This window comes from Dromiciops gliroides, chromosome 3 (assembly GCF_019393635.1).
Source record: "Dromiciops gliroides isolate mDroGli1 chromosome 3, mDroGli1.pri, whole genome shotgun sequence".
Lineage (NCBI taxonomy): Eukaryota > Metazoa > Chordata > Mammalia > Microbiotheria > Microbiotheriidae > Dromiciops > Dromiciops gliroides.
This window is the reverse complement of record NC_057863.1, coordinates 72603910-72630839: the sequence shown is the minus strand read 5'-3', so window position 1 is coordinate 72630839 and position 26930 is coordinate 72603910.

Here is a 26930-nt window from a genome sequence, read left to right as displayed (position 1 = left end):
ATGTCATCATTAAACTATGCAGTTGGCAGCCCATACAATCCACAAAACAGAAAGAAGCTCCTCTTCTAGTTTCTCCCATCCCAAGCTCCCCTGAGCTCTGTAAACTCAGCTATAATGCTCCTAGACTTAAAATACCTAAATGTTGCTTTTGATTTTCATCAAATACTAAATGGGAAGAGTCTTGGAGAAGTCAAGAATGTGTTTTTTTAAAAAATTATTATTGTGAAGATTTAAGGGTTTCTAGATACCTAAGAACCTTAGCCGATCAATATCCTTCTTTGTTTTTTAAATTACTTTTTGAGAGGGTATCTTCATCATAGCACTAGATACCCTTTTATGTCTAGTCCCTTTTAGGGACAGAAATTCATAGCTCTTTGGGTACCTGCAGTTTACATTTATACAGCGTGGGCCAAAAGTCACAATGTTTTAATAACTTTTTGAAAACTATTTTTCTTTATTTTTTTCCATTTACAAGATTTTATTTTTTTACACATAATGTTAATTCATTTCATATATATATAATGTATATGATGCTGTGGGATTCCAAATTAAAAACAAAAAATAAAGGAGTTATTAAATATTTAAACCCCTTCATGACTTTTGGCCCACCCCATACAAACAGAGCAGTGTCTAATCACAGTTTGAAATACTTCTCTTATAAGTAAGATTTGTTTTCAAATGTTTACTTAAAGAAAATTAAATTTTGTAATTCTTTACCCCAGTTACCCAAGGATTAGATGTTTTATACATGAAGGAAGAGTCTGAGGAGCACAATATGAAATGATTGAGCTGAGGCCACTTACTAACTGAAACATCTGGAAAGGAAATTTTAAAAATCCAATTCATCAACACTATGTTTGCAAATATCCAGATGTTTGGAATCCTATAGATAAGACATCTGGATGTTTGACATGGTTTTCCCCTTTACATTCCCAATACTGAAGCCAACAAGTGATCTCACACAAGTCATCCAGTTTTGGTGTGCTTTGTCCTTAGGCAATTATTGTGTATAGCTACAGTGCCTGGTTTCTCAAAATCAATTGGAATGAGGAATTCAAAATTAGAGTTTTATACATAGAAATAATAATAGTTTCTATCTAATTTTTTTCTTTTAGGAGAAATTCCAAAACCTGTCTTCTACAGAGTCCCAGTCCTCCCAGATACTAGTGTTTTCCCCTCTGAGATTAACTTCCATCTACTCTGCAGACATCTTCTTGAGTATTCCTCATTATTTTCGTGTTGTCTTCTCTAAAATGTGAACTGTTTTTGACTCTTTTTGTTTCTGAAATGCTTAACTTCATAACTGGCAAATAGTAGTCATTTTATGGGGACTTGTTGATGGAATGGCTGACATATTTTCAAGCATTTAGGCAAAAATGAGACCATGCTTATGCTGCTCTGTCTTGTTCTGTCTGGGGTGTTATTTGGCACTCATTCTGAAGTCCAGTTTGAGCCAAAGAGCTTTCTAGACTTGCTAAATCTTGGACCACTTGACTCTAAATTCAAATAAATTGGGGACTGAAGCTTTGAAGAAACATTTACACTATTAAGGAGGATTGGTAATTGAGGAATACTTACTTGAAACCTTTTGGATTCACATCTGGCTGGCTCTTCATGCATGTGTTGGACTTGAATTCAAGGGAGAGAAATGGTGGATCCATCCATAATGCATGCTCAAGGCTCACTTGAACATAGTTCAATTTGGAATGCCATATTTTAGGAAAACCATTGGTAATCTGAAGAGCTTCCAGACCAGGATGCTAAAAGATTTAGCGACTATGCCACCAAAGCATCAATTAAAGGAACTGGTGATGTTTAGCTTGAAGGAGAGTTGAGGTAGAGGGCTAGTTGCCTTCAAGTATTTAAGGGATGTTATGTGGAAAAGCTCCTGAATTTGTCATCCTTGCTCCTCCAGGGGAGAACAAAGAACAGTGAGTGGAAGTTATGGAAGCACTAATTAGCTTAATATAAAGAATAATTTTCTGACAATTAAAACTTCCCTAAACTAGAACTCCCCCAAACTCGAATGCCTTAAGGAGCAGAGGTTTCCCATAGTGAAGATTTTCAGATTGAACCTGGGTGACCATAGTTTGGAGATGTAAAAATGATTCTTGATCAGACATGGATTTAATTAGATGATTAGATGGACTCCAAGAAATGTTCTAGTTCTGAGATTCTGTAGGCTTAGTGTTTTGAGGTTGCCTACTGCCAGAGCAATTCCTAAGATTTAGTGAGTGAACGGATTTGGACCAAGTCACCTACTGTAGAGAACCTCATGCTGCATCAAAGACTGTTATATGGTCAGTGGTATAGGGAGACACTTTGTGTGGGTGAGAAGGATGGCTCTAACTACTGAGGCTAAAAACAGCCGACCCAATCAGCCTATGAAACTATCCTCCTCTCCACTCCCTCCCACTTGCAAACACCAGGCAAAGCAAATGACATTGCTCTTTTTGCCCTTTCACAGACACAGACACACAGACATACACATGCATACCCCATGTTGGATGTTTTGTTTCTTTTTTATTGTTGTAACTTCATTACCCCTTAAGGCTGCCCCCAACATTCATCTTATCTTGTCTTTTCCTGCACACACACATACACACGCACAAAATTTAATGGGAACAAAATGAAAAAGAAGAAGCATATAGTGTGATTACCCTTGGGCACCTATTTCCCCTTAAGAATAGATAGTCTTTGGCCCCACACTTCTCTGAGAGCAATCTTGCTCACAGCTCATTGAGTCTGAGAAGCCTGGCTACAATGATCACTGCTGGCATCCTATTATGTTATAAGCAGGGACTGTCCAGGAATTAAAAACTCAAGGTGCGGAGGCAGCTAGGTGGTGCAGTGGATAGAGCACCAGCCCTGGAGTCAGGAGTACCTGAGTTCGAATCTGGCCTCAGACACTTAACACTTACTAGCTGTGTGACCCTGGGCAAGTCACTTAACCTCAATTACCTCACTAAAAAAAAAACAAAAAAAACCCCCAAAAAACAAAAAACAAAATAAACTTCAAGGTGCTCCACTGAGTTGTTATAAAAATTTGGTTTGGTCCAAACTAGAAACTTAGAGTGGAACCCCTGGTTTCTGAAGCTGATACTCCCTCTGCAAGAGAAGAAGGCAGAGTATTTCATAGCCATTATCTCAAGCCCAGCATGAAGAATAACACTGTCTCCCCTTGCTGATTCCTCAGCCTTCCTCTGACCCCACCGTGATCCCCTCTTTAGATGTGGCATGCACAGCTATATCATATTATAAGCTGTCTAATTCCTTCTTGATCCTCCCAGATATTTTGCATGGTTATGAGAACTCATTTACAAAGAAGCTGAAAGCAGCTTTTAATTTTCATGAGCTAGATCATGGCTTGAGATTCTAGAGGAAAAAAGAAAAAGTCCAGCTGTGTATGTACTCTACAAACCCTGTAACATAATTGTGTGTGTGTGTGTGTGTGTGTGTGTGTGGAGAGAGAGAGAGAGAGAGAGAGAGAGAGAGAGAGAGAGAGAGAGAGAGAGAGAGAGCCATAATACCAGCGATTACCCATTCATTACCTGCCAAAATTTAGTTCAAACATTTAAGCCTGCATCAAGGTCCCCTATTAGCTGTCCTCAACCACACTTTTTAACCTTATTTCCCACTATCCCCTCCCACATATGCATCAATGAACCAGTTAAATTGAATTACTTGCTGTTCTCCAGAACATACTTCATACTTTCCCGTCTCTGGTATCCTGCTTATGCTGTTCTGTCTTCATGGAATGCCCTCTCATTTCTCTCTCCCCATCTTCATCTACCTAAATCCTAGGTCTTCTCTAATTACTCCCATTTTACCCTTCTCTGGACACCTGTTTTATTTTGTTTGCTCTTTTCTTGTGGAATGTTTCCAAACTGTCTTCTATTATTGTGTATTTATATCCATTTCTTATATCCTTTATTTGACTATATGATCCTTGAGGTCAAGAGCTGTTTTGGTTTTCTTTGAATATGGATCACAATGGACCTAACATGGTACTTTAAATGAATGTAAATAAAAGATCTTCGATTTGGTCATCATGAGGAGAATCCCAGTGTGGTAACTCCCTCCATAGCTCTAACTTATTAAATAAGTCCTAGGGAACTGCCTGAAGTACCCAGAACTTAATCAATTTGCCATGGGTCACACATTGAATAAATGTCAGGCAGAATTTGAACGTAGGTCTTTCTAATTTGGGAGTGATTAGAATTAATATTTGTTGAATGTTTGGTTCAATGGGAGTTGGACTTGATATCCTTCGGGGTCCCTTGTAGTTTTGTTTTTATTGTTTTTTTTTTGTTTTTAGGTTTTTTGTAGGGCAATGAGGGTTAAGTGACTTGCCCAGGGTCACACAGCTAGTAAGTGTCAAGCGTCTGAGTCCAGATTTGAACTCAGGTCCTCCTGAATGCAGGGCCAGTGCTTTATCCACTGTGCCACCTAGCTGCCCCCAGGGTCCCTTGTAGTTTTAAATCTATGATACTAGTCTTATGAAAAAAATAAATATAAATGGAAAATATAACCATAAATATAAAATTGTTGTTGTTTCTGCTGAAGTTTAATTTTATTCAAATTTAAATTTAGTCAAATCCCTGGGGTGGGTGGTAATATCCTAAATCCAATGCTCATTTTAAAAAAATGCTACAAAGAGAAGGAGAAGGACCAGACATTGAGGTAAAATATATTTAGTAAATGTGGTCAAACCATATGAATATAAATTAAGTCAAATCAAACCTTTACTGACTATTAAAACTAAACATTTTTGAGGCTTGGAAAAATGTAGGCTGTACTTTCCATGACATTTTTCATTTCACTCTATCTGTATTTATCTTAACATTATTTCTCAGAACTACCAAATTACCAAAAACAAACTATATCTGATATTTAATAATATAATGCATTAATTGTAATTGGTTTTACATTGACCTGCAATTTTCTTTCAAATAATCCAACTGTCTTCATTATGAGATTTTTTTTCCATTATATCTTTCAATTCAATTCAACAAGCATCTGAGTACCTGCTGTGGGTTAGTCACATTACTAAGTACTAAGAATTAAAAGACAAAAAGAAAATGTTCCCTGCCTTCAAGAAGATTATATTCTACTGGTGATGGGGTGAGATGGGAAGAGTAATATGCACAGAGATAAATGTAGGCAAAATATATACAAATTAATTTCAGAAGCAAAAGAACACTAACTAGAGGGAGTCCAAAGGGAATCCTGGACTGTGTAGGACTCTGTGAAGAAGAGATTCCTGCTAGAATATCAAAAGGTTTGCCCCAATAGCAATTGTCCCAACAGGAACCCCAAATTTGCTTCCCTTTCATGAGGAACTGATAAACTCTCTGAGTACTTTATTTGGGTCATATCTAATTATGGGCTTCTTTACATCCTTTTTATCTTCTACATTTCCTGTAGTCTGAAATAAATGCTGTCCCATAGTTAGAAAAAAAGAAAAAGAATTTCCTATATTAATAGGCACCTCTTGCTTTAAAGGAAACTAGGAGTATTATAAAGTGTAAATGAAGGAGAACATTCTAGGAATGAGCCTGTGCAAAGACATGGAAGTGAGAGATTCCAAGATGGGTTATATAATGGGGAGTAATGTGCAATCAGTCTGGAAAGATAAGTTGAAACAAGGGCTTTAAATGTCAAACATAGGAAATGATATGTTTTCCTACAGGTAATAGGAAGTTACTGGAACTCCTTGAGCAGAGGAGAGACATACTTAGACCAACATTATAGGAATATCAATTTGGCAACTGTATGTGAGTTAGAAAGAAAAGAGAAGAGACTCAAAGCAGGGGGTCCAATTTAGTGGTGATTGTACTAGTCCCAAGTGAGAAGTGATGAGTGCCTAAATTAGGGTGGTATGTGAGTGGAGATGAGTATACACACTTACATAAACATACACATCTCTGTATTTTTTAAAGTGCATAAGAAGTTGGTGAAGAAAGAGAGAGGTAAAAATCTAACTATCTCTAAGAGACCCCAGCATCTAACCCACCATACCAAGGTCAGGAACCCAAAAAAAACAACACTTGAGTGGCTACTCCCTGAAACTCCTGTGAAACAGGAGAAAGGGCCATCCATACAAACACAGCTCCAAGCTAATTGGCTGGTAACTTTGATTGACAGGACCCATGAACAAACGTCACTTCCTGATGCTGAACTGACCTTCAAAACCCCAGAAAAGGTCACTTCTGATTGCTAAAGTCACATGGTTTCTTTTCACATGCTTTCTCCTCGTGGCAGAGCTTCCCTGCAATATCTCTCCCAGCAGGGGGTTATAAAAAATTTTAAATATAACTAATCTAAAAAACATAACTGTGCTTATATGAAAAATTATAAGTATAAGAAAAATTATAAGGTTAGAAAAATTATAATTGGGCCGTAAATCCTGCCGTGGTCGCCATTCAAATATAAGAATATTTTTAACTGACTTGGGACTAATCTGACTGGGGGCCTAATCTGAGGACTTTTGACTGACTGGCTATCTGACTGCTATTAATTTCCTAAACCAATCTGTTAGGGTCTTTTAAAAATTCCTCCACACTGCTCTGCTCCCAAATTGATAAGTAAACGATTAAGAAACCTCTTAATTAAATAATCAAAGCAGGGCTTATTTATAAAAATAAATGTAAGAGATAAGAAATGCAAAGTTATATGAGACCTGACTGCTTTTAATATAATAAGGGCCGTTGCTGCCTCTTACCTAAGCGTATGCTGCTTGGACCACCAGTTTTCTTCAACTTTCACTCTTTTTCTCCTTCACTCCAGCTCCCCTGCTTCACTTTCACTGCTCAGCTCCTTCCTTCTAACTCCAGGCCCCCTTCACTTTTTTGACTCCCGTCTTCTCTACTTGCTCCATCAGTCTGCCCCTTGATAGCATCTCTAGCCCTTTCTCACTGACCTCCTTGCATTCTCTTAGTCCTCCGGCATCCTCTTTCTGTCAGTCCCCCTTCTGTCCATCTTCCCTTACTGTCTACCTACCCCGGTATATATCTTCCTTCTCTCCCCTCAAACCTCGGGCTCCCTGCACTCCTGTACACGCCAAGTTAATCTACTGGTCGTGCTAGGGCTGTGGCCAGTGGAGCTTGAGTCTCCCATGCTTACCACACCCAGGGCTTGACGGGCCCATGCCCTGTGCTGCGCGCCCATGGCCTGGCAGGACAAGCCTGGAATCTCCAGGGCAGCTCCCCTCAGGGCAGAGGGAGCTGGGGCTTTTCCCAGCTGTCCACCCAGCCGGCATTCTCTAAGGCCCATTGGCTTCTCTGCTTGCCTGAAGCAGATGGGGAGGGGCACTAGCCCCTCTTACACAGATAAGAACCCTGAGGGCCCAAGGCTTTTTAATCTCATCCCAAAGGCAGGGTCCCCAAATTACAATAAATTCCCACAGGGTGTCATTCCAATTCTCACACTAAGAACTGGGAATCAAGGGAATGCCCATGTATTGAGGAATGACTAAAGAAGCTGTGGTATATGATTGTAGGGGAATGGCATTGTGATATAGGAAGTGACAAACAGGATGGTAACAGAAGAAACCTGAAAAGACTCATAAGAACTGATGTATGGTGAAGTGAGAAGAACTGGTAGGACATTGCACATAGTGACAGCAGTATTGTTCTATGAGCAATTGTGAATGACTTAACTACTCTCAGCAATACAATGATCCAAGACAATCCCAAGGGACTAATGATGAATCATGCTATCCACCCCCATAGAAAGAACTGAAAAAAAGAGCACTTGTGGATTGTATATATATATATATATATATATATATATATATATATATATATATATATATATATATATAAACTGTATCAGATTGGTTGATGTCTTGTGGAGGGGGGAGGAAAGGGAAGGAGGGAGAAAACTTTGGAACTCTAAATCTTATGAAAATGAATGTTGAAAACTACCCTTACATGTAACTGGAAAAAATGAAATAAATGTTGTTGCACTGAGAAATAAAATAAAATGAATATTTAAAATTATCTTTACGTGTAATTGGAAAAAATATCATTTTTAAAAAAATGTTTTGCTTTCTTCACTCTGAATACCAATCTCCTTGGTTTCCATTAAGTACCAACTAAAATCCTACCTTCTACAAAAAGCCTTCACCAACCTCTCTATTAATTATTTCTATCTATCCTGCATATGGCTTGCTTTGTGTATATTTATTATATTGCATTGTATTATATATTTATTTGTTATGTATTATTTACTTATTATTTATGTTACATATGTTTATTATTTATTTGTATATTATTTATATTGTACATATTCATGTATTAATTATGTGTTATTTATATTGTGCATATTAATTTATTATCTATTCATTATGTATTATTTATGTTGTATATATTTATTTGTTGTGTGTTATTTATGTCGTGTATATTTATTTATTATGTATTTTTACATTGTGTATATTTATTTATTTGTTGTGTGTTATTTATGTTGTGTATATTTATTATGCATTATTTATATGGCACATATTTATTTTTTATGTATTATTTATATTGTATATATTTATTTGCATGTTGTCTCCCCCATTCAACTGTAAATTCTGTGAGATCAAAGGTTGTCTTGTGTGTTTCTTTTTACCCCCAGCATTTAGCATACCACCTGGTACTTAATAAATAAATAAAGTTATATATTTAAAAATATAATATATAAATATCTAATCAAATTAATTAATAAAGTAGGTGCTTAATAAATGTTTATTGATTGACTGACTGATGGAAGCTTGGTACAGTGCTGGTTCTGGAGTCAGAAGACCTGGGTTGAAAACCCACCTCTACTGCTTACTCTTTTTATGGCTTTGAGCAAGTCCTTCAATCTCTATGGGCCTCAGTTTTCCCAACTGTGAAATGAGTGGATTAACCAGCATGGCCACTAAAGATCCTTCTAACTCTAAAGCTCCTGAATTTGACCAAGACCCAGCTTTCCATGGAGCTGACTGAGGGTGTTTGGGGCCACCTTTCTTCTGTTGTTTTGCTAATATACAACACATGCAGGTACCTCTTCTGGAGAAGTGGAGGAGGAGAGGGAAACCTGACATAAGCATGTCTCCCTGAGTGTTGGGGATATCATTATTAAGTAAGGGAGTTCAGTTAGATAGCTTTAACCATCCCTTTAAGTTCTAAATCTATGAACCTCATGAAAGGTCAGAGACAGCACTCAAATCTAGGACTTCCCAACTCCAACATTTTAAACATTGTATAACACTGCTATTCACCTCTAGAGAAACACATATTCTCTAGTTTGGCTGGGACAATTGCATTATATTTTTCTTCTGACATCTCCAGAAAAGATAGTACTACAAATTTCCATCAATGATTATAATATTCAAATAAAGTTGAAAATGAAATGGTGTTTAATATGTTAAAATGGAGAATTATAGTCTATGGAAAAATTTATCTAAGCCCTTAAAAGATAGTAACTTTTTTAGTGCTATGACTTTACAGTTTTATCACTATCCATAATTAAGTCCAGGAATGATGAGGTCACTGAAAAACACAATGGCCATGAAAGTTACCAGCATTAGGGGTATGAACTATTGTCTAAATCCCCAACAATGTTAACATCTCTTGGGAATTCTCTTCCTGAGCAGCCCCATTTGTTCTTCAGCTCACCATTGTTGTTCTTGGTTCCTTCTTCAAAGAATGGAATTTGTTGCAGAATTAAACAAATGAGCATATTTCAGAGTCAAAAAGTCTTGCTTCAAAGACCCCTGAAAATTCATGGCCTTCCTTGGACCCCAGACTTGTTCACAATAAACAAATAAAGCAGCTCAACAATTTAGAAATGAAAATCATCTTGATGAATGTGGTAAAAATGATTTGTGATAAAATTATTATTGCAGTTTTTAGCTGACTTATTTGGGAGGGGCCACACCTGGCCCACCCTGAAGTTACATATGCTACTGAGGTCAGAAGGAGAACTCTCCATAGACAGTTTGTGAAGGACCTCCCCTTTTGGGGGAGGAAAGATTGAACACTCCCTGAAGGGAAAAGGAGGCTCTTCTGGAATGCTAGGTCTCTTCCAGAAGGCGCTTTCTCTCTGGTGGCTGCTCTCTTGAACTGCTCCCCTTAAGGCGGTAGCGTGAGTTCTCTCACTCTCGGCCTTCCAGGTGTTGGTGAGTTAATTATGGAAAACCCTGAATTCCTTTGAACTAGCTTAATTGGAAATGGTCTGGGGATTGCATAGGTTAAGATTAGAGTTAAGAGTATTTATCTGTATTTCAATTTTTCTATTTCCTTATCTTTGATTTTTATTAGTTTCACCTTTGTTGTTTAATTAATTCCCAAGTAATCAAATCTGATCCTTCTGTGAATTAAAGCTGTAAGGCTTCTTTCTTATTGGCCTGGGAGAAATATCTAAAAAAAGCAGTTCAGAGGGGAGGGCGAACCTAAAAGGTCCCTCATTATTTCTGGAACCCCAATATTAAGGCGAGTCACCCAAATAATGCTTTGTATATCAAATTTTGGCCCTCACACAAGGAAACACTTCACACTACTTGATCTGCCTCATTGTGGATTTTCTGTGATCTTGATATGTGTGTGTGTGTCCATGAAAATCTTCTGGAAAAAAATTTAAAAACCAAAATCTAATGGTCTCTGATCATCATAGGTCTCCTGGCTGCAGGCATTTGGCCCTGGATTCCAACTGCTTGGACACTTCAAAAACTATAGCAGATTGGCAGTTGTAACTGAAATGTTTCCTTGAAGATAGATTCAAATAAATATAGACTTGCCTACAAAAAATGCTCCTCCACACACAAGATTTCCCTTAATCTTTCCTTGGAGTTAAGACATAAAAGGTCTAAGTTATTGTGAAAATAATACCTGAGTGAGGAATACATTAAATCCTTATTAACTCTTATCAACTATTATAGTTATTATTATCTTAACAGAAATTATTTTATGGACCAAGCCACCCAGTCCTGAGAATAAAAGATTGATCAGAGGAGGAAGAAGAAGGATAGTTGGAACTAGAGTAGACCTTCTTAAACTTTTTTTCCATCATGGATCCCTTTGGCAGTCTAGGAATGCCTATAGATCCATCCCAGAATAATGCTTTTAATTCATACAAGAAAATACATATGATTATAAAGGAAAGCAATTACATTGAAATTCAGTTATGAAAAAAATAATAAAACCAGTTCACTGACCCTAGGTTAAGAACCCCTGGTTCAGAGACTTCCAGGGCAGAGCCAAGATGGTGGAGGAAAGGCAGTGAGCTCTAGAACTCATGACATGATCATTTCAAAAAACATCAAAATAATGCCATAGAACAATTCCTGGAGCAGCAAAACCCACAGAAGAATGTTCTTAAATCATCTTCTAACCAAGAATGGGTTGGAAGGTCGAAATGATGGAGCTGCTCTGCTGAGACAAGAGTGTAGCCCAACCTCACAGTCAACCTGAAACAGATCCAGTCCCAGGAAGGCCTCACCAGGGAAGGAGACCCCCCCAGAGTTTCTGAATCAGCTGAAGCTCCAGTGTCTTCTGGAACTAAACTCACAGTCTGGTGAAAGGACTGAGCCCTTGGCAGGGGGGAGACTACAGGGGTCTATACTGGTGCTGAGGAAGAACTTGGGTTTTTCACCACTGCTGTGAACCAGGAGGTAGGCTTGAGTAGCAGTGGCCCAGGTAGGGGAGGAGCACAGGCTCATCAGAGCTGACAACCACAACACACAAAGCTGGTTGATTAGTAAGTTGGTCTGGGGTCATCTACAGACCAGGGAACAAGCCAGACAAGTGAAGAACCTGATCCTCCCTAAATAATACCACCTGGGACTTCTGAAGTTTGGGATACTGCAGCCTGGAAACAGTACCCTATTTTAAGGAGCTAAAAGTCAAGTAAAAGAAAGGCAAGATGAGCCAACAGTGAAAGGTGAGGACCATAGAAAGTTTCTTCAGTGACAAGGAAGATTGAGGTGCACCCTCAGAGGAAGATGTTGATGTCAGGGCTCCTATATCTAAAGCTTCCAAGAAAAATATGAATTGGTCTCAGGCCATAGAGGCACTCAAAAAGGACTTTGAAGATAAAGTTAGAGAGCTAGAGGAAAAAATGGAAAGAGAAATGAGGGTGATGCAAGAAAGGCATGAGAAAAAAGTCAACAACATGAAAAGCCAAATTGGCCAAATGGAAAAGGAGGTACAAAAGTTCTCTAATGAAAATAATTGCCTAAGAATTAGGATGGAACAAATGGAAGCTAGTGACTTTATGAGAAACCAAGACACAATAAAGCAAATCCAAATGAATAAAAAAATAAGAGAGCAATGTGAAATATCTTCTGAGAAAAACTGCTGACCTGGAAAATAGGTCCAGGAGAGATAACGTGAAAATTATTGGACTACCTGAAAACTATGATCAAAACAAGAGTTCAGACATCATCTTCCAAGAGATTATCAGGGGAAATTGCCCTGATATTCTAGAAACAGAAGGTAAGACAGAAATTGAAATAATCCACCAGTCACCTCCAGGAAGAGATCCCAAAATTAAAACTCCTAGGAATATTATAGCCAAATTCCAGAGTTCTCAGGTCAAGGAGAAAATATTGCAAGCTACCAAAAAGAAAGAATCCAAGTACTGTGGAGACCCAGTCAGGATAGCACAAGATCTAGCAGCTTCTACATTAAAGGACTGGAGGGCATGGAATATGATATTCCAGAGGGCAAAGGAATTGGGATTATAACTAAGAATCACCTACCCAACAAAACTGATCATAATCTTTCAGAGGAAAAAATGGGACTTCAATGAAAAAGAGGACTTTCAGGTATTCATGATTAAAAGACCTAAACTGAATGGCAAATTTGACTTTCAAATACAAGACCTTAGAGAACCATAAAAAATTGGAGTAGGAGGATATGCCTGGGATGGTGCAGTGGGTGACTGTCTTGTGTCTGAGGTCAGATTTTGGCTGGGATCCTTCTGGGTCCAGGGTGGATGCTTTGTCCACTGTGTCACCTAGCTGCCCCATGATGACATTTTTAGGGTAAAATTGAGGGGTGAGGGAAATGCACTGGGGGAGGGGGAAGAGCAGAGTTGAAAGGCTACATGAAAGAAACAGGAAAAGGCTTATGGAGTAAGGGAAGAGATAGGGGAGGAACAGGGCAATAAATTAATTTTACATTCATCAGAAAAGGCTCAAAGACCTTAAACTCATCAGAGTTGCCTCAAGGAGGGATTAATACACACACACCCAACTAGGTGGAGTAATCTATTTAATCTGGGCAGTAAAAGAGCCTAACAATCATCAGAATTGGCTCAAAGACTTCAATCTCATCAGAATTGGCTCAAGGAGGGAATAACATACACACTCAATTGGGTAGAACAATATATCTAATCCTGCAGGAAAATAGGAGGGGAAGGGGATAAAGGAAGAGGGGCAAAAGAAGGAAGGACAGATTGGGGGAGGGAACAGACAGAATCAAATCCCTTTTGAAGAGGGATAGGATGAAAGAAGATAGATAATAGAATACATGTCATGGGAAAGGGAATAGGATGGAAGGGAAACAGTTAAAAACAGTAATCATTAAAAAAAGAGAAAAGGGGGAAAATTGTACAAAAAAAAATTTATAGCAACTCTTTGTAGTGGCTAACAACAGGGAATCAAGGAAATGTTCATCAATTGAGGAATGACTGAAGGTAGTGGAATGGTCTTGTGCTATAGGAAATGACAAACAGGATAATCCCATAAAAACCTGGACAGACTCATGAACTGATGTAAAATTAAGTGAGCCGAGCTGGGAAGACATTGTGTATAGTGACAGCAGTATTGTTCTATGAGCAATTGTTAATGACTTAACTACTCTTAGCAATGCAATGATCCAAGACAATCCCAAGGGACTAATGGCGAAATTTACTATCCACCCTCATAGAAAGAACTGATAGAGCACTTGTGGATTGTACATATATAACCTGGTTGCTGTCTTGTGGAGGGGGAAGGAAATGGAGGGAGGGAGAAAAATTTGGAACTCTAAATCTTATGAAAATGAATGTTGAAAACTTGAAAACTACCCTGACATGTAAATGGAAAAAATAAAATAAATGTTTGCTGCTAAAAAAAAAAAAAAAAGAATCCCTGGTTCTCCTGGGTTACTCTCTTCTCTTGAGAAGCAAGCCCTGATTGGAAACTAGAGTAGGTCAAGGGTTTACATATACAGTTGGAAGGAGACATCAGAGGTCACCTAGTCCTATTGCTTCACTAAAAGACTATGAAAGTAAAGCCCAGAGGGCAACTAGGTGGTACAGTGGATAAAGCACCAGCCCTGGATTCAGGAGGACCTGAGTTCAAATCCAGCCTCAGACACTTGACACTTAATAGCTGTGTGACCCTGGGCAAGTCACTTAACCCCCATTGTCCCACAAAAAAAAAAGTAAAGCCCAGAAATGTTTAATAACTTGGCCAAAATGACTTAGAAAAAAAAATGGCAGTGGTGCAATTGGTGACCAGAACCCCTGAATCTGAATCCATTTCTCTTTCAACTATACCACTCCAAAGCCCTGGACTGTCCAAGACCAATGGACACTGGCTCCTAGGACTAGGCATGAATGGAGAAAAAGATGCTTAAAAGAGAGGGAGCACTGAAAATAATCTTTGCCCACTTCCCAATTTTCCCTAGAACTGACATTGGCCATATTTCTAAGCTCAGTCTCAGGCTCCATTTATAACCCATTTACCTTAGGTACTTATTCATTTATTCATGTATGGTCCCACTTAAGATTCTCTTGGACTCACTATAAGAGGAATATCATTTAAAGAAAAGGTCAGGGACCTTCTCATTCACACTAATGTTTCTTCCATCCCTCTCAGCAATTACTGATATTTGCAGAGGGGGTTACTTCCCTAGGTCACCAAATCTCATTTGCCAGGAACCCAAAGTTAAAAAACAGACCTAAAGAAAATAAAATTTACATGCAGTAACCTTTTGCTGCAGAGGGAGGAAAAACCTGGTACCTCCACATCAACAAGATAAAATCAAATTCCAGAAACTCATGTCATGAAAGTTACCTTGATTTGAGAACCAGATCCAATGGATTAGGTCATGGTTGGACCCAGAAATGAGGGAAGGATGATATTTAGAATGTTGGTGGCAGAATGCCTCTTGAGCATCAAAACTGGTCACTCATCAGCATCCTAAAGAAAGAAAGGAAAACAATCCTTGAACACCTGAAGTTTCCAGTGGCCAGGGAACCAGCCTCAGAGTGGACTAGTTGTTCATTCTTATATAAGTGGACCTTTCACTGTCATCTTCCTAGTCTCCTTTCCCCAAATATTCTCCACACAAAGCTTTGAGAAGGGAACTAGAGGGGGAAGCTAGGTGGCAAAGTGGATAAAGCACCGGCCCTGGATTCAGGAGGACCTGAGTCCAAATCTGGCCTCAGACACTTGACAATTAACTAGTTGTGTGACCTTGGGCAAGTCACTTAACCCCCAATTGCCTCACCAAAAAAACAAAACAAACAAAAAAACAAACAAAAAACAAAAGAATTGAGAAGGAAACTAGAGGGATAAGATGAACTATAAGAAGGATAGTGTGTTACCTCCCAATTCCCAAAAGGTTGGGAATCATTGTAGCTGCCTCTGCCTACCAACCTTCTAAGAACTCCACAATGTACAAACATATGACCTTCAAGTGTCCTGAATGTATAAACATCTCATTACCCATTTCCTTCCTCTCTTCTTCCCATTCATAGGTCAATCCATGCAGCAACCAAGTCATTCTGGGCCAGTTGTTCTGTTGCCGAGCATGGATAATGATCTAGTCTATCATCTCTTCCCAAGCACCTCCTTTCTTTCCCCTCAAGAAGACTATACAATTGGTGTTGTCCTCTCTTTTTATTCTTTTTGGTTTTTCCAATCTTTCATCACTCAAATATCAAATAATTTCACCTTTGGAAATTTTTCTCTCAAAGATATGAATCCTCCTTAACACCTTTCCTCCTTCTTCTCTTCCCTGAATCTCTTGCCCAATTACCTCAGGAAAATCTTTCCTTCCCTCCTTCCTCCCTTTCTCCATTCCATTTGTAAGGCAAAAAAGTTGGTCCTATTCATGACTGACAACTGTATGAAAGATACTAGTGATTCGGTTGTGTAAAGAAAAAGGAGAAAGGAAAATTTGGGGGTTTTTTCCACCTCCTTTTCATTTTTATTTTTTCCTGAACTTAAACATCAAAATAAGATATGCATTTCCATAGGCAATGTGAACCAAGAACGGATTCTATGTGAAACTTTAAATCTCTATTCTGTAGGGCAAAGGCATCAACCTTACAGGCCACTGGCTACAAATGGTGGACCAAATTCCAGAATGTGGCCTGGAACCACCTTAAAATGTAACTGGGGGGGGGCAGCTAGGTGGTGCAGTGGATAGAGCACCAGCCTTGGATTCAGGAGGACCTGAGTTCAAATCCAGCCTCAGACACTTAACACTTACTAGCTGTGTGACCCTGGGCAAATTACTTAACCCCAATTGCCTCATACCAAAAAAAAAAAAAATGTAACTGGGAAATTTTTAACAAATTAAATACATGTAAAATACAATATAGATAATGTTAATTTGTGTTTTTTTTAAAGTCAACATGCAGCACACAGGGATCTATTTCTATTTGTTTGACACCACTGATGTAGAGAATTGCTTTTATTTTTAAGCATAAAATAAATTCTTCCTATAATTTTAAAAGCTGTCCTGCTTATCTGTGATTCCTTCTGGGCTTCCATTTGTACTCTTATTATTTGAGGTGGGGGTGTTGGTGAAAGAGAAGGAAATTCTACCCTTTGCCTTTATGTCTCCTCCGATCTACTCCCAATTGAATAAGAAAAACAAAGTCTTTGTAACAATGTACTCAGTCAAGCAAAATAAATACCCATCAAGCCTAAAAATGAATGTCTCATTCTGTATCTTGAGTTCATCATCTCTCTGTCAGGAGCTAGGTAGCATATTTTATCACTAGTCCTCTGGAATGGCAGTTGGTCATTAAATTGATCAGAACTTTTTCAAATGAAGAATTGGTACTCTCAACTCCTAATGTCCTTGAAAGTGGCCTGAAGTCCCCTTCAAAATGTCTGTAAAAAGTTTCCATCTACCTCTTCATTCTCCTCTAATTAAATCTAATTTTCCTCAAGTACCAGCAATCAAGAGAACATTTCAAAAACACTCTCTGATTCAATTGTGTTGTCCATTTTATTTAATTGCTCATTTTATAACTATTATTGCTTCTTGTCATTTTTTCCTTACAAGTCTACCTTATTTCAACTACAATTTCCATAGGCTTTTATGTGTCCACCTGGTCACCAAAACAATGGAACACTGGAAAAAAGTTGGGTATGGAGTTGATGAACTTAAAAGCCAGTTCAAAAGTTAAATTTGCACCTCAGATTCCTCATCTGTAAAACTGGGGTGTGAAGGGAAAACTAAATAATCTCTAAAAGTCCTTTCTAACTCTAAAAATATATATGACAATCCTGTTTCTTTGATAGGGAAATATGTTCGAAACAAAAACAAAGGTGACTTATAAATGAACTTTTGGAAGATTATGCATCTGTAAATTGGAAGTTCCCTGAACTTTCACATAATTGGCTGTTGGAATAGGGTAAAAAACTAGAATCACTTCCAAGACATGAGACAAACTTATCAGCTTCCCAATATAAAAGTTTTCCAAGAGCTCCTAAAGGATAGAATGAGCTCAAGTGTGTTGTAGCATCCGTACTTGCTTCAGACCATAATTCCTTTAGGAGTCTAGATAGACTGGTAGTTCAAAGGGCATAGTCACAACTCATCAGCTGCATATGTGTATAGTGCAACCATCTTTCCTTATCCCCTCATTATGAAGTGATTAAATACAATTTACCTCATATCATTCTGTAATCAAGGAGAATAGGACCCAGTATTTCAATAGATAAGAGTCCTCTTAAACAGGAGTAGTACTTTCTGAGGAAGCAATAAGAAAAAAAAATTAAGCCCAGAGACAGTCATTTAATCTGATATACATCACAGGGGGGTTGTGGGGGGAAATGCTTTGTAAATCTTAAAATGCCATACTCATGTGAATTATCATTCTTAATATCAGGCTGAGAGAGATGGAACCCAGAAGCAACACTGATTTAAAATATAAACTGCTACAAAACTGAGGGAAATTTTTTTAAATTGCTTATATAAAATCTTGAAAAATCCCTGGGAAAAAAAAAAAGAAAAAGCCCTGGAATGTTAGGACATGAGTTAAGGATGAAGATGGCCCTGGAGGACACATAGAATAAAGAAAAAAATAACCAGGATGGTGATGGTCTTGAAATCATACCATGCAAGGGTTGCTTGAAGGAACTTAGAATGTTTAAGCTCAAGAAGAGAAATAAGTAGGGGTTGAGGGAAGGGAGGGGAGGAATGATAGATGTTTTCATTTAATTGAAATCAAATATTGTGATCCCATAAATCTTTTCTTCTCCAGGCTAAATTTCTTCAACTGATGCTCTTATGGTATGAGCTCAAGAAACAATCCTCTCCACCCAGATTATCAATGTCCTTCCGGAACTGTGACATCCATGACAGAACACAGTCCTCCATATGTGATCTGACTAGGGAAGAATACAGTGAAATTATTCTTTGCTTGCTCCTGGACATCATGTCTCTCTTAAAGCCTAAGATTGTACATGTTTTGCCTTAGTTTGTTTGGGGTTTTTTGTTTGTTTGTCTTTGCTTTTTAGCACATTATGTTGTTGAAACATACTGGACATTCAAGCCACTATAACTTCCAATTTGAGTGGAGTAAATAAAGAGAGGTAATGTGAAATACAGTTAGAAAGATCAAGTGGAGGCAAAGTAAAGAGGGCTCCAAGTGCTTGGCCAAGGAATTGACATTTTATCTTGTAATCAGTAGGGTTACATTGATGATTTCTGAGCAAGGCATTGATGTGATCAGACCTGTTTCTTATGAAGCATACTAGCCTTAGGGGCTATCTTTGGCCTAGATCAACTTGATTATTCTCTTCCTTCTACACACAGATGAGCAGGTAAAATGGGATTTTTGATTTGAGATGCACCCTCTGGAATTAAGTCAATAAATCCTCTTTCATAACCTAGTAGCTGGGCTCCTTTATTGTACAAGATGAGTTTAAAAGGAGAAATTGGTTAAAAATAAAATTATTTTAGCTCCATTCAAAGGCATGTTTATAAGGTAGATAAGTTACTTAAACAAAAAAAAAATCTATTTCACTCCAGCCATCCTGAAAATAGAGCCCTTTTTTGAAAATATTCAGGAAACATATGGTCTTAGACCTTGCTGACAATCATCAACAGTGCCTTTCATGACCAGTTGACAACACAAGTCTATGAATGTGATTACTATTGCAGACAGCTGTGACCTAGTTTAAAGCTTGTGATCATCATGGCTCTCAGTTGACAAAAAGAAAGGAAGGAAGATGTAACAGCAATATATAAAGAATCCCTTGTATATGACTCTTAGTTCATTCATTTAACAAATATTTATTCAATGTTTACTTATGCATAAAGGTACTATGGAAAAAATATAGCCCTTCCAGTCCATGAAAGGAAAAGCTCTAACAGAGATATAAAGGGATAGGGCCTGAACCTGTGATTTCATTGTCTAGGAAACTCCGGGTGAGGAAATTCTCTCCACCAATGTAGGTCAGCACCTTCTTTGTAACTTCATCTTAGACTTACAGGGTTCTTAACCTGAGGTGTGTGGCCTTTTAAAAAAATGATTTTGATTTATTTCAATATATTTGGTTTCCTTTATGATCTTGTGTATTTTATTTTTATTTTATGTGTTTAAAAATACAGTTCTAACCATAGGCTTCATTACACTGCCAAAGGAGTCCATGACGCACTGAGAATTTAAAGTGACTTGCCTAGGGTCAAGGGCAGAACCTAAACCCAGGTTTTCCAGCTTCCTTCCAAAGTCAGCCCGCTATTCCCACACTGCTATTTTTTTTTTTGCAGGGCAATGAGGGTTAAGTGACTTGCCCAGGGTCACACAGTTAGTAAGTGTCAAGTGTCTGAGGACAGATTTGAACTCAGATCCTCCTAAATCCAGGGCTGGTGCTTTATCCACTGCACCACCTAGCTGCCCCCCTCCCCCTGCCACTGCCTTTTGTTTTTGTTTTTGTTTTTGTTTTGGTGAGGCAATTGGGGTTAAGTGACTTGCCCAGGGTCACACAGTTAGTAAGTGTCAAGGATCTGAGGCTGGATTTGAACTCAGGTCCTCCTGAATCCAGGGCTGGCGTTCTATTCACTGTGCCACCTAGCTGCGCCACCCTACCACCACTGCCTTTTGACAGAGGCACAAAGGGCTGAATTATGAGGAAGAGAGTGAGTGTGAGAGACAGAGACAAAGACAGAGACACAGAGAGATAAAGTCAAAGACAAAAAGACAGAAAGAAAAACAGAGAGACAGAGACTGAAATAGAGTCAGAGATAGAAACAGAGGAAAAAAGGAGAGAGGGAGTTAGAGGAAGGGAGAAGGAGATGGAGAGAGGGAGAGGGAAATGGAGGGAGGGAGAGGAGGATGAGGAGAGGTAAAGAGACAAAGAGATATGAATGAAGATCTCTTCCCTGCAAGTTTTAGAGTCCTGGAGAATTTTTAGAAGACAGTCAGATATAATGCTAGAGTACAGCGCGATCAATTAGACTTTGAGAAGTTTGTGATACTTTTCATCCTTTGATGAATCTGTGATCTCCACCTCCAGTGGGGGTACTTTTGGGCATTAATAGCAGATCTATCACTCCTGCAGACCTATCACCAAGATTTTCTGAAGATAAGCATTAAGTAAAAGCCAATGGATCTTTCCTTTGAGCCATATTGAACAACAAAGTCAAGTCACAATGTATGGCTCACTCATGCATGTGACAACTTCTGGGAAAGTTTCTTCCCCAGTGTTTTATAATAATGTTTCAGTCATTCATATGCAGTCATGCATTTAGTAGGCCTAGGTAAGGCTGTCCTTGAAATAGATAGCTACTGACTTTGTATATTGATGCCCTTTGGTGAGCATTTCCTGAATTGTACAATGTGCTCTCCATCATGAAAACCTGCCATTTAAATCTATTAGCAGATTCTCTGATTACAAACCAATGCTTTTGAAATATTGAATTTTGTTATTATGAATAATAGTAATATCAGCATTAAATATTCCCTGCCCTGTGTCAAACAGCAAAAGAAATGCATTGGACTACTTCTTCCATGCCAATATTTCTTTTGACCTGTTTCATGAGCCACAAATGGGAATTAAACCAACTGGAAAAGGAAAAGGGTAAAATGAAAGGACCTATTGCTACATCATAAGTCAACTGGACTTTGCATTCAAAGATAAGATAGTAAAAGATACTCAATTTCAAGTTTGCCATTTAATCAAGGCAACCAAGGTCATGGTCAGACAAATTTGGTGCGATTGCAAAAGGATGAGCAATGATCAAACAAAACCCCTCCAAACTCCTCGGTAGCATCCACACTGCCTGGCAGACTCAGAGCATGTCAATTTCTTTCTTTCTTTCTTTCTTCCTTCCTTTCTTTCTTTCTTTCTTTCTTTCTTTCTTTCTTTCTTTCTTTCTTTCTTTCTTCCTTTCTTTCTTTCTTTCTTTCTTTCTTTCTTTCTTCTTTCTTTCTTTCTTTCTTTCTTTCTTCCTTCCTTCCTTCCTTCCTTCCTTCCTTCCTTCCTTTCTTTCTTTCTTTCTTTCTTTCTTTCTTTTTTTTTTTTTTGGGGGGGGGGCTGGGCAATGAGGGTTATGTGGCTTGCCCAGGGTCACATAGCTAAGTAAGCATTCAGTGTCTGAAGTCGGATTTAAACTCAGGTCCTCCTGAATCCAAAGTCGGTACTCTATCCACTGTGCCACCTAGCTGCCCCCAAGAGCATGTCAATTTCATACAAAGTTCCAACCTCATCATTAGTAATGAAGAGACCAGCTATTTGTTAACAAATCTTCCCAAATCTAAAGCTGAACAGTTGGTGGTCTCTGTTTCCTTTACTTCAAAAGAGGAAAAATGCTTTATGCAGGAGGAACAGAGGACCAGAAAGAGGAATTGGCTCACTGCAACAATGATCAGGAAGTAGTTGAGCCTCAGGAGTCCAAAATGTCATCCTCCTTATCAGTGAGATCTTCTGGATTACATGAGGGACTGAATTGAAAAATGTAAATCAAAAAAAAATAATACATTATTTTACCTTCTCCTCTTTATTTTTATAAGGTAGATTTTTTTTCTTCTCTACAGACTCATTTTGTATATTCTTCACTGTGACTTGGAGATGTCCCTCAATTATTTTTTTTTTGTGGGGGGCAATGAGGGTTAAGTGACTTGCCCAGGGTCACACAGCTAGTAAGGGTCAAGTATATGAGGCCGGTTTTGCACTCAGGCCCTTCTGAATCCAGGGCCGGTGCTTTATCCACTGAACCACCTAGCTACCCTGTCCCTCAATTCTTGAAGGCTGGGCCAGTGGACCTCAGGTTCAGAAAGGCTCTCCCAAACTAGAAAAGCTTTGAGTATACCTTCCTCTTAAGGACCAACATCAATAAACATTGAGAGACTCATAACCAAAAGATTGGCATCAAGATTGAGTTTTTAGCCAAGGTAATCCATGATGCAGGTAGGTGTTGTTGTTTTTAATGACCCTTAATCCTGCATAACCACCTTTCATTTTTGCAGTATCAACAGCAGAAGAATGGAGAAGAGGGCTGGATTCATGATGACCTTAGACTGCCTACAAACATGATATGAACAACAACAAACATGTTGGTACTTTTAATGTGTTTTAATGTGTTATCAATGACTGACAAGTTACTTCAGTATGGGACGAACAAAACCCCAATCATATTGATATTCTTGATATTGATATTGATGAAACCAGGAGACAAAAAAGGGTCAGCTAACTGGAAGGATAGTTCATAGGTTCTCTTCACAGAAGCAAATAAAGGAGTTACTGAAGTGGGATTAATGGTGTTCTCCAATGTAAAAAGAAACATCATTTCATGAGATACTTAATCATTTTGACTTGGCATACTCATGATAAGAATAAATAAACAGAAATGGATTATTATTTATTTACCAATCTCTGTTGCAAAGAATGAAGAGAGAAGAAGATTCTGTGAAAACCTTGGAAACTAGGTCACTGTGTAACTTGATGATGGGCAACTAGAACAGGAAGTCAGCAGGTCATGTAACAGGAGTAAGGGATTTAAAAGGTGGATAGACAAGTGCAGCCTTGATAACTAGGAAATATTAAAAAGAATCAGGGGGCAGCTAGGTGGTGCAGTGGATAAAGCACCGGACCTGGATTCAGGAGTACCTGAGTTCAAATCCGGCCTCAGACACTTGACACTTAACTAGCTGTGTGACCCTGGGAAAGTCACTTAACCCCCACTACCTTGCAAAAAAAAAAAAAAAGAATCAGAGGGGGCAGCTAGGTACCAGCCCTGGATTCAGGAAGACCTGAGTTCAAATCCAGGCTCAGACACTTGACACTTACTAGCTATGTGACCCTGGGCAAGTCACGTAATCCTTGTTGCCCGATGAAAGAAAGAAAGGGAGGAAAAAAGAATCAGAAACAGACCTACAACTTAAAGGTTGTATCCTCTATGGAAAGTAACAGAAAGATATGAACATGAAAAATACACCACACACATGCACATACGCATGCACACATGCACACACACACACACACACACACAAAGACTTTGAGATAGGAATACATTCAATTCAACAGGGATACAAATAGGAAGAAGGGAAAAAAGAACATAAAAGGAATGGTATATGCAGGGAGGGATTAATCATAAACAATAAAAACCCAAAGCTTGAAAAGGACACGGTGAAGAGAAAGTTAAAAAGAAAGGAAAGAAAGGAAAGGTAATACATTATAATAAACAGGGACAGAGGAGAATAGAGAAGAAAAAGTATGAGAGTAGGATATAGGGAAACAACAGTGAATGTGAATGTGATAAACTCACAGGTGAAACCAAAGCATTTGGCAGTATGGATTAGGAAACAAAATATGTTATTTACCAAAAACAAACAAACAAAACTCAACACACTTGAAACATAAAGACTCAGAGAGTTAAAAATAAAGGAATGGAGTAAAACTTATTATACCTTAGGTAATGTGACAAAGGAGAAAACCAAACTACAAATATCAAAAATGAAAAAAGAATTCACAACAAATAGAGAAAAAATAAAGTATATTAGAAATGATTTTATTTAAATGTATACCAATAAAACTAACAATTCAAATTAAATAAGTACATATATATATATATATAAATTAACAAAAAAAGAAACAGAGAATTTCAGAAGACTAAAATGGTCAAAGGATAAATGACCTTCCAAAGAAAAAATTACAGGATCAGATTGATTCAAAAGTGAAATCTATCAAACATTCAAGGAACAATTAATTCCAATATTATATAAATCATTTGCAATAATATCAAAAGAACAAAAGCAAACAAATTCCTTCTATAGCATAGATTTGGTCTTAATATATAAACCAGGGAGACTCAAAACAGAAAAAGAAAAGTATAGACCAATTTCCTTTGTGAATGTTAATGTAAAATTTTAAATAAAATATTAGTAGAGTCTAAAACAATTTATTGCAAATATTATACAATATGACCAGATTAGATTTATATCAGGAATGCAGGATTTGTTTCATATTGGGAACAGTACATTGATAACAGAAATCATAACATTATATCAGTAGATGCAGAAAAAGTTTTTGAGAAAATGTAATGCACATCTCTGTTAGAAAAACAAACAGAGAATATAGGAATAAATTGACTTCCCCTTAAAATGAAAAATAATATACATTTTAAATTGAGTTGCCATTATCTATAATGTAGATTAATTAGAATCTTTTCCAAAAAAAAAATCAGAGGGAAAACAAGGATGTCCACTGTCACCACTTCTATTTTAAATAGTATTAGAATGCAGGCTATAACAATAAGATAAGAAAAAAGGAATCTAAGGAATAATCATAAAGAAGAAAGTTATCATTTCATAGATGACAGAATGGTATATTTAAAGAACCTTCAAGTGTGAAGTAACAAATAATTACTAAATTATTTTGTTTAAAATTGTTTAAATTACTGCATATTTTCAGGATACTAAATAAATCCCCACAAATTATCAGCATTTCAATATAATGCTAATAAAACACAGCAGGAAGCGATAGAAAGAGGATTTCCATATAAAATAACTTCAAAATGTTTGAAATATATGGACATCTACCTACTAAGGCATACATAAGATTTATATGAATACAGCTTTAAATTACTTTCTATAGAAATACAGAACTAAATAATTAGAAAATTATTAATTGCCTATGAGTAGGATGAATCAATTCAATAAAGATGACAATCTAATACCTAAATTGATCTACTTATTCAATGCCATGCCAATTAAATTACCAAAGGATTGTTTTATAAAAAATAATGATTAAATACATATGGAAGGGAAAATGTCAAGAATCTCAAAGGAAATAATAAAAAGGTGGGGGTGGGAAGGAGAATGCAGGGGACCTAGCAATGCCATATCTCAAACCGTACTACAAAGCAACAATTCTCAAAACAATTTAGTACTGGCTAAAAAATAGAGATTGATTAGTGGAATAGATTAGATATACAACATATAACAACTGAGATAAAGACTCTCTATTTGATGCCACCCTCCCACATCCCACCACAAAAAACCAACAACAACCTGCTGATAAAATTGAACAGCAGTATGGGAATAAATTAGATCTAGGCCAATCCCTCATATCTTATAATAAGATAGGCTCCAAATGGATATGTGACCTGGAAATTAAAGGTCATATCATAAACAAATTAGAGAAACATGGAACAAATTACTTATCAGACATATGGATAGAATGGAAGTTTTTGACCAAACAAAGGGTAGAGAGGATCACAGAAGATAAAATTTGTAGTTTTGATGAGATAAAATTTAAAGATTTTGCAAAACTAAATAAAACTCAGATTAAAAGGGAAACAGTTTGAGGCAGCTAGGTGGCACAGTGGATAAAACACAGGCCCTGGATTCAGGAGGACCTGAGTTCAAATCTGGATTCAGACACTTAACACTTACTAACTGTGTGACCCTGGGCAAGTTGCTTAACCCTCATTGCCCTGCAAAAAAAAAAAAAAGAAAGAAAGAAACAATTCACTGAGAATCGTATTTGCAGCAAGTTTTTCTGATAAAGATTTCATTGTTTCATTCCCACAATATATAAGGAATTGATTCAAATTTATTTTAAAAAAAACAGAGCTATTCTCCAATTGATAAATAGTCTGGGGATATGAGCATGTACCTCTCAAAGGAAGATACCTAGGCTATTTATCGCCACATCTTAAAAATGCTCCAAATCAACTACTAATTAGAGAAATTCAAATAAAAACAACTCTGAGATTCCACCACATGCCTCATCAGACTAGGAAAAAATTTTTTTTAATGAATGTGAAAAGTGTTGGAGGGACTCTGGGAAAACAGGTACACTGATGCATAGTTGATTGACCTGTGAATGGGCACAACCATTCTACAAAACAATTTGGAATCATACACAAAAATTTACTAAACACTATATGCCCTTTGACCCAACTATATCACTACTTGGCCCATAACTAAAAGGTAATAAAAGAAAGAAGGAAAAGTCCTTTGTATACAAAGCTATTTATAACTGCTTTTTTTCTAGTGGGAAAAAATGGGAACTAAAGGGATGCTTATCAATTGATGAATGGCTGAATAAATTGTGGTGTGTGGTTGTGATGGAATAAAATTGTTCTATAAGAAATGAGGAAATTGAAATGAGGATGATTTCAGAGACAGAAAGATTTATATGAACTAAATCACAGTGAAGTGAGTAGAACCAGAAGAACAATTTATACTATAATATAAATATTATAAAAACAAATAATTTTGAA